This window comes from Rhinoderma darwinii, chromosome 4, assembly GCF_050947455.1.
Source record: "Rhinoderma darwinii isolate aRhiDar2 chromosome 4, aRhiDar2.hap1, whole genome shotgun sequence".
NCBI lineage: Eukaryota > Metazoa > Chordata > Amphibia > Anura > Rhinodermatidae > Rhinoderma > Rhinoderma darwinii.
Window position 1 is genome coordinate 77,424,919 of NC_134690.1, and position 14,638 is coordinate 77,439,556.

A 14,638-nucleotide genomic window follows, 5' to 3' on the forward strand; every position below is an offset into this window, starting at 1 on the left:
TGCATGTATGTTTGCATGTATGTATGTTTGCATGTATGTATGTTGTCATGTATGTATGTATGTATATATGTGCATGTATGTTTGCATGTATGTTGGCATGTATGTATATATGTTCATGTTTGTATGTATATTTGCATGTATATATTTGCATGTATGTTTGCATGTGTGTATGTTTGCATGTATGTATGTTTGCATGTATGTATGTTGTCATGTATGTGTATATTTGCATGTATATATTTGTATGTATGTATGTATGTATGTTTGCATGTATGTATGTTTGTTTGCATGAATGTATGTTTGCATGTATGTATGTATGTAGTCATGTATGTATGTATATATGTGCATGCATGTATGTTTGCATGTATGTTGGCATGTATGTATACATGTGTATGTATATTTGCATGTATATATTTGCATGTATGTATGTTTGCATGAATGTATGTTTGTATGTATGTTTGCATGTATGTATGTTTGCATGTATGTATGTATGTATGTATGTATGTATGTATGTTGTCATGTATGTATGTATGTATGTATGTATGTATGTTGTCATGTATGTATGTATATATGTGCATGTATGTTGGCATGTATGTATATATGTGCATGTTTGTATGTATAATTGCATGTATGTGTGTATGTTTGCATGTATGTATGTTTGCATGTATGTTGCATGTATGTTTGCATGTATGTATGTTATCATGTATGTATGTATATATGTGCATGTATGTTTGTTTGCATGTTTTTATTTTTGCATGTATGTTTGCATGTATGTTTATATATATGTGCATGTATGTAATTATGTTTGCATGTATATTTGTGCATGCTTGTATGTATGTATCTTTGCATGTTTGTTTGTATGTATGTTTTCATGTGTGTGTGTATGCATGTATGTATGATAGTTTGCATGTATGTATGTATATATGTGTGTATGTTTGCATGTATATATGTGCATGCTTGTTTGTATATATGTATGTTTGCATGTATGTTTGTTTGTATATATGTCTGTATGGCCATGTATGATACTGTCTGCTGGCACCCTGTATCTAAGTCAACTTCGCGGCAGGCTTCTATACATGGTATAACAGTCAGTATCACACATTAAACTGAATCTAAGCCTACGACATGTTTTATTTCATTTTTTTTTTTTTTACAGGTTTGGTGTTTGGACTACGTCGGTTACGAGGACTACTTCGATGACTGGTTTTTTTTCTACAATAAAATGGTTAATGAGGGTTGTGTTGGGGGTGCTTTATTTCAATAAAATATTTTATCTATATCTTTGTCTTTTCAAATTTTATTACTACCACTTTAGTAATGGCCGCTGTCAACATCCATTACAAAGGCGAGGCTTAGTGTTAGCCGGTGCAGAGGCTAACACTAACCACCATTATTACCCCGGTACCCACCACCACCAGGGGTGCCGGGAAGAGCCAGGTACGATCCAGTACCCGACCATCTGTTGTGATGGTCGGGCTCTGGGGCGGCCGCAGGCTGGTATTATGAGGCTGGGAAGGGCCAAAAACAGTGGACCTTCCCACCCTTGTAATGCTAGGCTGCTGCTGCTGTGTTGTATCTGGCTGGTTATAAAAGTGGGGGGGACCCCACGTAATTTTTTTAAATAATTATTATTTTTTATTTTTTTAAAAAGACATGGTGTTCCACCCAATTTATCATAACCAGCCACAAACAACACAGTGTTATTAGCCTGGGAATGCCAGACTGCTGCGGCCATGTTTATGGCTGATTATTAAAAATGTGGGGGACCCGTCTATTGTTAAATTTGTTAAATTAAAAAAAAAAACGACGTGGTGTCCCCATTTTTATAACCAGCCCGATACAACACAGCAGCAGCCTAGCATTACAAGGGTGGGTAGGTCCACTGTTTTTGGCCCTTCCCAGCTCTTCCCGGCACCCCTGGTGGTGGTGGGTACCGGGGTAATAATGGGTGGTTGGTGCTAGCCTCTGCACCGGCTAACACTAAGTACCGCCTTAATAATGGACGCTGTCAATCAGCCAACTGCCATTATCTAGGCACTAATAAAGTTTAAAAAAAAACACAAAGACAATTCTTTTTTATTGAAATAAGAAATCCCCAACAAAACCCTCGTTAACCATTTTATTAAAATTTGAAAAAACGTAGATCTACGCAGTAGTCCAACGAATCGAAGACGTAGTCCAATTGGTACATCAAAATCTGCAACAACATAAAAAAACAGTTATCAATGTGAACAATAACAATACTTCTACTCACCTACACACATATATACACGCACACACAAACAAACAACCATACACAAACACACACATATACACAAACACACACATATACACAAATACACACATATATACACACACACATAAACACACACCCATATACACACATATACACAAACACACACATATACAAAAACACACACACACAAACATCTACACACAAACATATACACAAATACACCCATATATACACCCACATATACACAAACACACTCATATATATACAAACACACATAAACACACATATACACAAACACACATATAAAAACAAAAACAGACAAAGACACATACCCAAACACACACACTCTTTCTTTTAAATGCTGCTGGGGAACCCGCTCGATCCACTATATAAGGCTGTGCTATAGTGCAGCATTTAAAAGAAACAGGATCCTGACCTGTCCATAGAGTTTAAGGCAGCACAGAGTATTTCAGGAGATGAGCGTGCAGATTCAGTGCTGCTGTGAACTCTGCTCTTACCATTACGTAGCTCTCAGTCTGTTACCTCTCCTCCACTCCTGTCCTCAAGAACACCTTCACATGATTGGCAAGTCACCACGTAATGGTAAGAGCAGATTTCACAGGTGCACAGAGTATTTCAGGAGATGAGCGTGCGGATCTTGTGCGGGGTGGTGACTTGCCAATCATGTGAAGGTGTTATTGAGGACAGGAGTGGAGGAGAGGTAACAGACTGAGCTACGTAATGGTAAGAGCAGAGTTCACAGCAGCACAGAATCTGCACGCTCCTCTCCTGAAATATCCTGTGCTGCTGTGAACTCTGCTCTTACCATTACGTAGCTCTCAGTCTGTTACCTCTCCTCCACTCCTGTCCTCAAGAACACCTTCACATGATTGGCAAGTCACCACCGCGCACAAGATCCGCACGCTCATCTCCTGAAATACTCTGTGCTGCTGTGAACTCTGCTCTTACCGTTACGTGGTGACTTGCCAATCATGAAGGTGTTATTGAGGACAGTAGTGGAGGAGAGGTAACAGACTGAGAGCTACGTAATGGTAAGAGCAGAGTTCACAGCAGCACTGAATCTGCACGCTCATCTCCTGAAATACTCTGTGCTGCCTTAAACTCTGTGGACAGGTCAGGATCCTGTTTCTTTTAAATGCTGCACTGTAGCGCAGCCTTATATAGTGGATCGAGTGGGTTCCCTAGCAGCATTTAAAAGAAACAGGATCCTGACCTGTCCACAGAGTTTAAGGCAGCACAGAGTATTTCAGGAGATGAGCATGGCCGGCCACAGGCAGCCGGTCGTTTTTCAGAGCCGTGCTCCCATTATGCACACGACCGTAAAAACACCCGTTATTGCGGGTCGTAATTACGACCCGCAATAACGGGCTCATAGACTTCTGTTACCCACGGGTACCTTCCCGTTTTCTCACGGGAAGGTGCCCGTGCCGTTAAAAAAATAGAACATGTTCTATTTTTCTATTTTACGGGCTGTGCTGCTATAATTAGGGTATGTTCACACGACAGCATCCGTAACGGCTGAAATTACGGGGATGTTTCCGCCTGAAAACATCCCCGTAATTTCAGCTGTAACGGCATGTGCAGGCGCTTGAACGCCGCGTCCATTACGGACGTAATTGGCACTGCTATTCATTGGAGTAAATGAATAACGGGTCCAATTACGGCCAAAGAAGTGACCGGTCACTTCTTTGACGCGGGCGTCTATTTACGCGCCGTCATTTGACAGCGGCGCGTAAATATACGCCTCGTGTGAACAGACAAACGTCTGCCCATTGCTTTCAATGGGCAGATGTTTGTCAACGCTATTGAGGCGCTATTTTCGGGCGTAATTCGGGGCAAAAACGCCCGAATTACGTCCGTAATTAGTGCGTGTGAACACACCCTTATAATGACAGCACGGCTCGCAAAAGCGGCCGGCTGCCCGTGGCCGGCCGTGCTTGTAATTACGAGTCGTAATTACGAGCACGGCCCGTAAAATAAAAAAATAGAACATGTTCTATCTTTTTAACGGCACGGGCACCTTCCCGTGAGAAAACGGGAAGGTACCCGTGGCTAACAGAAGTCTATGGGCCCGCTATTTCGGGTCGTAATTACGACCCGTAATAACGGGTGTTTTTACGGTCGTGTGCATGAGGCCCCGTAATGACGGGTGACTACATGTGTGCACCCGTCATTACGGCAGCGTTGCTAGGCGACGTCAGTAAATAGTCACTCTCCAGGGTGCTGAAAGAGTTAACTGATCGGCAGTAACTGTTTCAGCACCCTGGACAGTGACTACCGATCACAATATAGAGTACCTGTAAAAAAAAAAAAAAGACGTTCATACTTACCGGGAACTCCCTGCTTCCTCCAGTCCGGTCTCCTGGCCGTTGCCTTGGTGACGCGTCCCTCGCGACATCCGGCCCGACATTCCTTGATGACAATGCAGCCCATGTGAGCGCTGCAGCCAATCACGGGCTGCAGAGGCCTCTGCAGCCAATCACAGGCTGCAGAGGCCTCTGCAGCCAATCACAGGCTGCCGCGTCAGAAAAGAAGGTTGGACTGGAGGAAGAAGAGGGACTCGTCACCAAGACAACGACCGGGTACGTATGAAATGCTTTTTATTTTATTTTTAATCAGCAGCCTCTTTTCTCTATCAGTGATTGATAGAGATAAGTGGCTGCCGGTTTGTATAATATTTTTGACCGGGTTCGGTCAAAACGGGTTCGGCCGAACTCGGTGAAGTTCGGATTCGCTGCAAACCGAACTTTTCCGGAAGTTCGGACCGAAACCGGGTTCGGTTGTCCCGGTTCACTCATCTCTAGTCACAATATAAGTTATATTTAGAAATAACCGGAAAGAGGAAGCAGAGCCAGAAGCAAGTAAGGAAGGCCAGCAGGAAGGTTAACAATAATTTTGCAGTTTTTAATTTGTTTGTTTTTTTGTACTGAATGGTTGCTTTTTAACCAGTAAGCAGCAGCTCCAATGTGCGTCTAGCTGTGGTGTATTTACGTTGCTCAGCGGTCTCATGCTGCAATCTAGCACATCTTGATGTCACGCTCACAACGTCATAAGCGTTAACTCTAATGTTTAAAACTCTATAGAACTAATGACGAAGCTCTTTATAATGTTTATATATATTTATTTTTTCTTTTACTTAATAATTTTTATTATTGCTAAATGTCCAAAGCGCTGAAGAGCGATCCCAGTGACACCAACTGCTGTGTCTTGACCTGCCTAGGTAGAGTCGTGTGTTAACCTTAAACCATACTATCCCCCACCCCCATTTAGTAACGACACATGACACCGAGGTTGGATGTGAAATGGCCACAGCAGCCGTTTATTAATTTCACAGTTTTATAAAAACAATTTAAATCCGAAACATTCGGATAACTAGTTAGGAATCCACCAGAGAATTCCTCCTAATAATTCACATGACCCAACATGGGTCAGAATCATAAATAACAATTAAACGTTAACATTAACCCGAGCAGAGGAAGTCCTTGAAGCCCCTTCAGATGTTCCTTTCAAGAACACACCGAATTAGCCATCTGCAAACCACTAATTACCTCCAGCCGTAAACCAGCTCGGAAGCACCGTTCACCTCTGCAGATGGCTCCACCCACTAGAAGTCCACTTCAAGGGGATAACACCCGTTGAAGCCCTCAAGTGATATACCGACCACTAGAAGTCCACTTCAAAGGGATAACACCCGATGAAGCCTTCAAGTGACATACCTTCTACCAGAAGACCACTTCAAAGGGATAACACCCGATGAAGTCTTCAACCATGTACCTTTTTTGGGGGACGCATACCCCCGATGCGACCCCCCCACCATTTTGTACTGACTGGCCTCAAGGACTCCCCCCGCCACCGCGAAACAGGCCTTGACCACCTTAAGCCTGTGAGTTCCTCCACACCACCACCGCCCTTTCTATGCCTTCTGCTATAGCCAAGCTCCAAATATCAATGCCAACCTCGGTCAGATGAACCCCGTCACTCCTCCAGAAATTCCCCAATCCTGACTCCAAATCCCTATGCCTCACGCAAATGCCCCCGTTCTTTGCCACAAAACGGGACACCGCCCGGTTAACTTTTATCCGAGCCTTATTGACTCTCTCCACCGATCTAGCTAACCGCCAATGCTTCCTTGGGACTATGTCCGACCACACTACCACCAACTTGGGATAAGATACCCACAAACACAACAAATCATGTTTGATATCCCGCACCAACTCACGAAAAGGGCGGACTCCTAAGTCATTCCCACCCACGTGCAACACTAAAACCTCCGGAACCCTATCAAGCCGCACATATGTCTGGAATTCCGCCAACACCCTGTTCCACGACATACCTCTAAACCCCAGCCAATGCACAACCGCATCCTGTCGCGGAATGCGCAACTGGCGACCATCCGGGCGGACGTCCGCCCTCAAAGCCCCCCAGTGCACGTACGAATGACCCATCAACCACACCAGACAAGGAGGCGAATCTGAAACGGAAAACACAGTTAGGCACCACCATATACATTTGCAAGCATAAACAACAAAATTACAACATATGGGGGCGGACATAGGACTTAAACCTTTTAGACTCCCAACGACCAATACGCCTCACCCCCTCATCATCCAACCCCCAGCGCCCTGCTTCCGTTGCTGCGCCAATCCGGAAGGAATGAGATGAATATGAGCCTGCCGCAACCCCAACCGCCGTCAAACATTTTTTAAAAACAGCTCCAAACTGAAACCTGGACAAGAACGACCCGTCCACATGACATAACAAAGGCAAATCTGGAGACCCCCTGTTTTTTGTAAAACCACGCATGCACTCTACTGGGCACATGACCGACCCCGGGAGAGCGAACAAAACTATCAGTTTTCCCTTCCCTAATTGGTCAGTTTTTGATCTACGCAACCATACCTCCAACCGATCTGCAAAAAGGCTCACCTCCCCAGATCTCAGCCCCCCTGCCTGTTTAGTACTTGGCGACACCAACTCACCTATTCTAAATGCTCCGAAGAACGCCAACGAGAAAGCCAACCGAAACAAATCCATTTCATCTGAAGAACGACATACCGCTGCCAATGAACCACCCAACAAGCCCAGCAAAGCAAACGACACCGGCCTTCTACTATCCGCCTCCACCCTACCTCTGCGCAACCCCTTCAAAGCCTGCGATACCAGAAATTCCTTCGATACATCCCGCAAGCCCCGCAACTTAAGCCCAAACGCCACCGCGGATATAAACCGGTTCACCTTCGCTACTGAAAACCCCGCCTCCCAGGCATCCCCTAACCAATACAAAAGTGCCACCAACCTGTCTCTATCCGTATTGACATCACCCAACTCTCTTACCCACTCCTCCCACTGCCTCCAACAAGCAGCATAAGCCCTCCACGTCGTGCCCGCCAAAGACCTTTGTAACAGCTGCTCTACGGGACCGATACCAGATCCCATAGATGATCCGGACACGCCAAACCAATACGTTCCGCTCCCGGAGCCAATTGCCGAAACCGGTCCCACTGCGAGCGAGAAAGAGCATCAGCAACACAATTCCGTACACCCGGGACATGCACCGCCACCACCCACGCGTTCAGCGACAAACACACCAACACTAAATGTCGCAACAATTGAACTACCGGAGGAGAGGACGCCGTGATGTTATTAATGGCAAGCACCACACCCATGTTGTCGCAGTAAAAACGGACCTTCTTATCCCTGAGCCTGTCCCCCCAAATGGTAGCCGCCACCACGATGGGAAACAGCTCGAGCAGGGCCAGATTCCGCGTCAATCCACTGGACACCCAGCTAGCCGGCCATTGACCTGCGCACCACGGACCTCCCCCGTAAGCTCCAAAGCCACCCGCCCCAGCCGCATCCGTGAAAATATTCAGATCACTCGTATCCTGCGCTGGGGCCATCCATAGCGAGCGACCATTGTACTGGCCCAAGAAGTCATCCCAAACCTGAAGATCAGCTCGGTGCTCCTCCTTGAGCCTCACAAAATGATGCGGCGCCCGCACTCCCGCCGTTGCCGCCGCCAACCTTCTACCAAACACCCTCCCCATCGGCATAATCCGGCAGGCGAAATTCAACTTCCCCAGCAGCGACTGAAGCTCCCTCAACGACATTTTCTTCCTTCTACAAGCCCGTCGCACCTCCAGCCTCAAAGCACCCAGCTTATCCGCCGGGAGCCGACACTCCATTGCCACCGAGTCAATTTCGATTCCCAAGAAACAAATCGTCGCTACCGGGCCCTCCGTTTTTTCCGGCGCCAAAGGGATCCCAAAATCCCTCGCCACCTTCTGCAGGGCATGAAGCAAGTTACCGCAAACCGGCGAACCCCCCGGGCCAACGCACAAAAAATCATCTAAGTAATGGATCAACGAATCGACCCCGGATACTCCCCTCGTTACCCACTCCACGAAGCTACTAAACGCCTCGAAGTATGCACAAGAAAGAGAACACCCCATCGGAAGGCACCGATCCACGTAAAAGGCCCCATTCCAAAAACAGCCCAACAGCCGTTGGCTTTCTGGATGCACCGGCAACAACCTGAACGCCGCCTCGATGTCGGTTTTTGCTAGCAGCGCCCCCGGACCCGCAGCCCGCACTAACCCCACCGCCTTATCGAATGAGGTATAAACTACGGAACACAACTCGTGATCAATCCCGTCGTTTACCGACGAACCTTTGGGATACGATAAATGTTGAATCAAACGAAACTTTCCGGGCTCGCGTTTAGGGACAATACCCAAAGGGGACACAACTAAATCTTTCACCGGCGACTCCACAAATGGCCCCGACATGCGCCCCAACGAAACTTCTTTTAACAACTTTTCCGACACGACTTCCGCATGCACGTAAGCCGATTTTAAATTTCTCCGCGTAACCGGAACCTCATAAGGAGGCGGAGGAATAACAAAACCAACACTAAACCCTTCATAAAGCAACTTAGCCGCCGCCCTATCCGGATACTCATTTAGATAAGGGGCCATCCTTTCCACCCTCACCGGCGACACCCCCTTGACCAGCCCCGTGCTGGTTCCCGGACCTCTTTTTACGCAGACATTTTGCCGCCCCGTGTGATGCACCATTACACTCGGAGCACACGTGCTTGAACTTGCACGTGGCCCCGAACTTACACTGGCCTTCATTGAATTGCCAGCAAAACCCCGCCTTTCCCCCGCCGCTTGTTCCACTCTGACTAGTCTGGCCTCCCTGGCCACCGCTCCCGGGAAAGGGCTGCCTAACCGGAACCGTAACCCGTAACCAGAGAGCAATATCCTTCTGGTCCCACCGAATCGCCGGCCGAACCGCCTTCCGCTGACGGAATTGCTCATCATATCGCAGCCACGCCTGACCCCCATACGCCCTATGAGCCTCCCCAATAGCATCAAAATAACAAAATAACGCCGAACAATTTTCCGGCGCCTTTTCCCCTATCACACTAGCCAATATGGCGAACGCCTGCGACCAATTAACGAACGTCTGCGGGATAAGCCTATACCGCCGCCGTTCCTCCTCGTCCTTTTTACTCTCATCCCGCTTGCTCTTATCCAAATTGAATTTAGCCAGCGGCAAGAGAGAAAAAATTTCAACATATTCATCTTTCCAGATCCGATCACGCACCTCCTGCTTTAAATGCGCCCCCAACGGACCCTCAAAACAAACATACACCTCCCCCCGAGCACGATCGTCCATGCGCACTCGATCGCCGTCCTTCTGTGCCTCAGTCTGCACCGACACCGCGACCGCCTCTCTAACCGCCACCACAGGACGCGCCTGCAACGATCCCACTTCCCTGGGGCCTTCCCAAACTACCGCAGGGGACACTTCCGTTACTACCGGCGCCGCGGCCCTATCCAGGCGCCCCACCAGCTCCCGTAAGCAACCCACTAAATCTGCCAAACCCGCTCCGTCGCGTCCGCCCGCGCCACTACCGGCCCCCGATGCTATGCTAGCAGCCCCCCCGCCGACACCCGACATAAAAATCGCTGGATAAGACAATAAAGGAGTTATACACTCACCGGGCTGCACAGGCGCTGTGTTCCCGTCAGCCGGACCATCCTGACCTCGACGATAGACGTCCAGTTCACCTTCCTCCAGTTCTTCTCTCGCCGACGACTGTCCCTCCCAACGACCTCTTCGGAAAGGGGATGAGGACGCGCTGACCGATGGGCCGGCAACCTGCCGCCCGACCGCCGGGACCCAGACTTCCGACCGGACCTGTTGCCTCGACGTCGCTGCAGATCTAGTCGTCCGTCTAGACGATCCTGACGAAGCCTGCCCCCTGGCCGGAACATCACCATGCGGGGCGGCCGTACCTTGCTCTTGACATCTTCCATCTGATGGGGGAGGGGTGACAGGGAGCCCGGCCTGCGACTCCCTGCTTACCGCCGGACCCCGTCGCGGCCTGGGATTCCTGCCAGGACGCAGGGCCTGGGAAGGGGCGGTCCTCCCAGCTGCCTGGCCTGCAGCGTCCGGGATCGGGCTCCCTCTGCGACGCCGTGTCCGCGGGACTACCTCCGGACTCAGGCGCTCTGGAGGTCGGGACCGCCGAGAGGGACGGGTCGACACAGCCTGCATCGCCGTCACCCCTGCTACCGCTCTCTGCCTGCCCAGCGCAGGAGCGGTTGTTGCCGACTCCCCCCCCGCCGCCATAGCCATGCTCGTAGGGGGGCCGGGGGAGGGGAGCCTGTCCCTTACAACAGACCCCGAACGCCGTGCCCGACGTGGCGAAACGGCGTCCGGGATCCGCGTTAATGCAGCCACGGTCTCCTCCAGCCATCCGGGACCGTGGTGCACAGCAGCGGCACGCAGCCGCTCTAAAATCAGGGCCTCTGCCATACTAAAAAGCCGGGCAACGGGGAGCTTTGCTTCTTGTGTACTACTCCTCCCGCTGCTTCCGGCTCAATGCCGAGAAACAGCGGGAAGCGCAGCAACGGCCCCCCCGTCCCCCCTAGCTCCTCCCCGTCCCTCCTTCAGCTTCTTCACCTTTCCCTCACCTCTTAACATTAACCCTTTCCCTACCAGGACGGTCATGTCGGCTTCCCTCAAGCCTGCAGCTGCGTCCAGCCTCTTCTGGATAGGGCAGAGGGAGCGGCTCAGCTTCAGTGTGTGGTAAGCACTTGTGAGCTTGATGCCCCCCTGCTGTAGAGAAGACTGCAAAGGTAAGTGTAAAATGAATAAATGGGTTACATATAGAACTAGAATAATATTTACACACAGGGGTGTAACTACATTGTGCTGGGCCCCATGCCACACTTTTGAATAGCCTCATCCACCTTAAGCATGGACCCCAGAACAGACATAAAAATGTAAACTGATGTACTCCCCACTACTCGCTCCTCTTGCCTTCATGGCCTGGTACACAAGGCCCACTGCCACATCCGGCCGGGCAGCATTAGTAAATTATATAAGACGCAGCATACACCATCCTAACGCCTCGTTAAATACGTTGATCCAATTTTAAGTGGGGCTCGCCCATTCCAGGTCGACCCACCCCGCCCCCCGGTGACCACAATTGTTATGCCACTGTTTTAACAACCTTTTTCTCCTTTGCTCTTATGCATCTATTTTTGATCATAGATGGGGTTTTAAGATTGTACCAAAACAAATCCTGTATCTTCTATTTTGTTTAAGTGAACCTGTTGGCCTGTTAATGTTGCCCTAGCTGCGGGCAGTATGATATAGTGACAGGTGATTAAACTAAACTATGTGTTACTCTAAAGTGCTGTGACATTTTAGAGAAATCATAGCTTTAGCACTGGCATGTGTCCATTGTTAGGGCAGCATGAGTGTGCTAAAAGGTTCCTATTAAAGGGGTTTCCAGTCCTTAAAAATTGATGGCCTATCCTCAAGTTAGGCCATCAATAGCTTTAGGGTCGGTCCGAGCGCTGCTTCCCATACATTTCTTCTTGCTCACTGTGAATCGTCGACACGGATATAGCGTTTATTCACAGTATTGCAGCCCTCTCCCAATGTGTGAAGGCTGCAATACTCTGAATTGCACTACATCTGTGTCGACGATTCTCAGAGAGCAAGTAGAAATGAAGGGGAAGCAGCGCTCGTACAAGCGCTGCACTCCCTTCAAAACAGCTGATCGGCGGGGGTCCCGGTATTTGGACCCCGACCCATCAGCTATTGATGGTCTATCCTTTCGGTACCATCGGCAAGATGGCGCCGGCTCAGCTTCCGGCTCAGACGCTGAGCCGGCGTCATCAGCAGTTTGGTTGTGTGTTGCCATTGTTTGACCTGCCCCAGTCCCGCCCCCTATAGCGCACTGCGCATGTCCGGGATCCCTGTACGCGTCGGGGACCAGGATGTGCGCTACAGCGCTGGGGGCTGGAAGTGGGGCATGCCTCACTTCCGGTTTCGGCAACAGGCATGCGCCGGAATCTCAGTGCACAGAGAAAACGAGCAAGTACACCTGGGTCTGATCCTAGTTAAAGCTTGACTGCATTTAGACACTATGCACTCCTTGAGGAAGCACACCGCGAAATGCGCGTTGGGGTCCTTTGCATGGTATCCTGACTTCCATGAGCACTAATATGGGTAAGGTTTTTTGAAGGGGAGGGGGGGGGGATACTATCCATCTGTGACCTACTGTCTCTTTCATATAAGTGTTTGAAATTTATTTGACTACTATGTCCATAACTAATTGATATTATATGATGATTCAGTGTTCACCGATTTTCCCACCACCCATCCTCCATACTCCTTTTTAGGATATATTACATATTCCCATAAATGATACAGGGAGTCCGCCTCCCATGTTTACTGGAACACTATAGAGTCTTCTTGTCCTTTTTGTACCTTTTTTAAACGGTTTGTCCAAATTTATGTGATCAATAAAGATTGTTATTTTTTATACATATATGGCTTCTATGCTCCGTCCTGTCTCTTTTGTTTAAATGTTTTTTAATTCACAGCCCAATTCAAATAAATTTTGTGAAAAAACTGTGGGGTCTAAATGGTCACAACACCCATAAAATAATTCCTTGAGGGGTTTAGTTTCCAAAATGGGATCACTTCTGGTGGGTTTCCATTGCTTTGATACCTCTGGGGCTCTGCAAATGCAACATGGCACCCGAAAACCGATCCAGCAAAATCTGGACTTCAAAGAACACATAGCGCTCCTTTCCTTCTGAGCCCTCCCATGGGCACAAACAGCAGTTTATAGCCACCAATGTGGTTTTGCCGAACTCAGGACAAATTGGGCAACAAAATGAGATAATTTATTCCTTGTGAAAACAAGAAATTTTGAGCCAAAACTACATCTTATTGGAAAACATTTCATTTTTTTTTAAATTCCCAGCCCAATTCAAATAAATTCTGTGAAAAAACTGTGGGGTCTAAATGGTCACAACACCCATAAATGTATTCCTTGAGGGGTCTAGTTTTCAAAATTGGGTCACTTCTGGTGGCTTTCCATTGCTTTGATACCTCTGGGGTTCTGCAAATGCGACATGGCACCCGAAAACCAATCCAGCAAAATCTGCACTCCAAAGAACACACAGCGCTCTTTCTCTTCTGAGGCCTACCATGGGCCCAAATGGCAGTTTATCACCACAAATGGGGTATTGCACTCAGGAGAAATTGGGCAACAAAATGGGGTATTGTAATGTCGGGGTAGGGAGACAGACAGGTGAGCCCTAATCTACCCGCCACTCAGTCCCCGCCTACTTGCAACGACCCGCCGTAGGTGACGGGGTACAACTAGGCGACGGTCCCTACACTCAATAGGTGCATGACAGACAAACAGACAAGGGTACAAAGAAGCCGGGGATTATACCTGGAGGCAAAACACAAGCAGGATCTTCCTCCGAAGGAGGGCTGGCCATGAAGCTATGCGGCAGTGCATCAGCCTTAATATTTTTAGACCCAGCCCTATAGGTGACCAAAAAGTTGAATCTGGTAAAAAATAACGCCCATCGAGCTTGTCTCGGGTTTAGCCTCCGGGCAGATTCTAGGAAAACCAGATTCTTGTGGTCGGTAAGGACCGTTACCTGGTGCCTAGCCCCCTCCAGGTAGTGGCGCCACACTTCAAATGCCAATTTAATGGCTAAGAGTTTGCGGTTGCCAATATCATAGTTACTCTCAGTGGGCGAAAACTTCCTGGAGAAGTAGGCACAGGGACGGAGATGGGTGAGGGACCTGGTACCCTGGGACAAGACAGCCCCCACTCCCACCTCGGACGCGTCAACCTCCATGATAAATGGCTCCATTTGGTTGGGCTGAACCAGCACAGGGGCCGAGATAAAGCACTTCTTAAGGACCTCAAAAGCCTGGACAGCCTCAGGAGGCCAGTGGAGGAGATCAGCACCTTTGCGAGTGAGATCCGTAAGAGGCTTAGCGATGACCGAGAAGTTAGCAATAAATCTCCTGTAATAATTAGCGAAC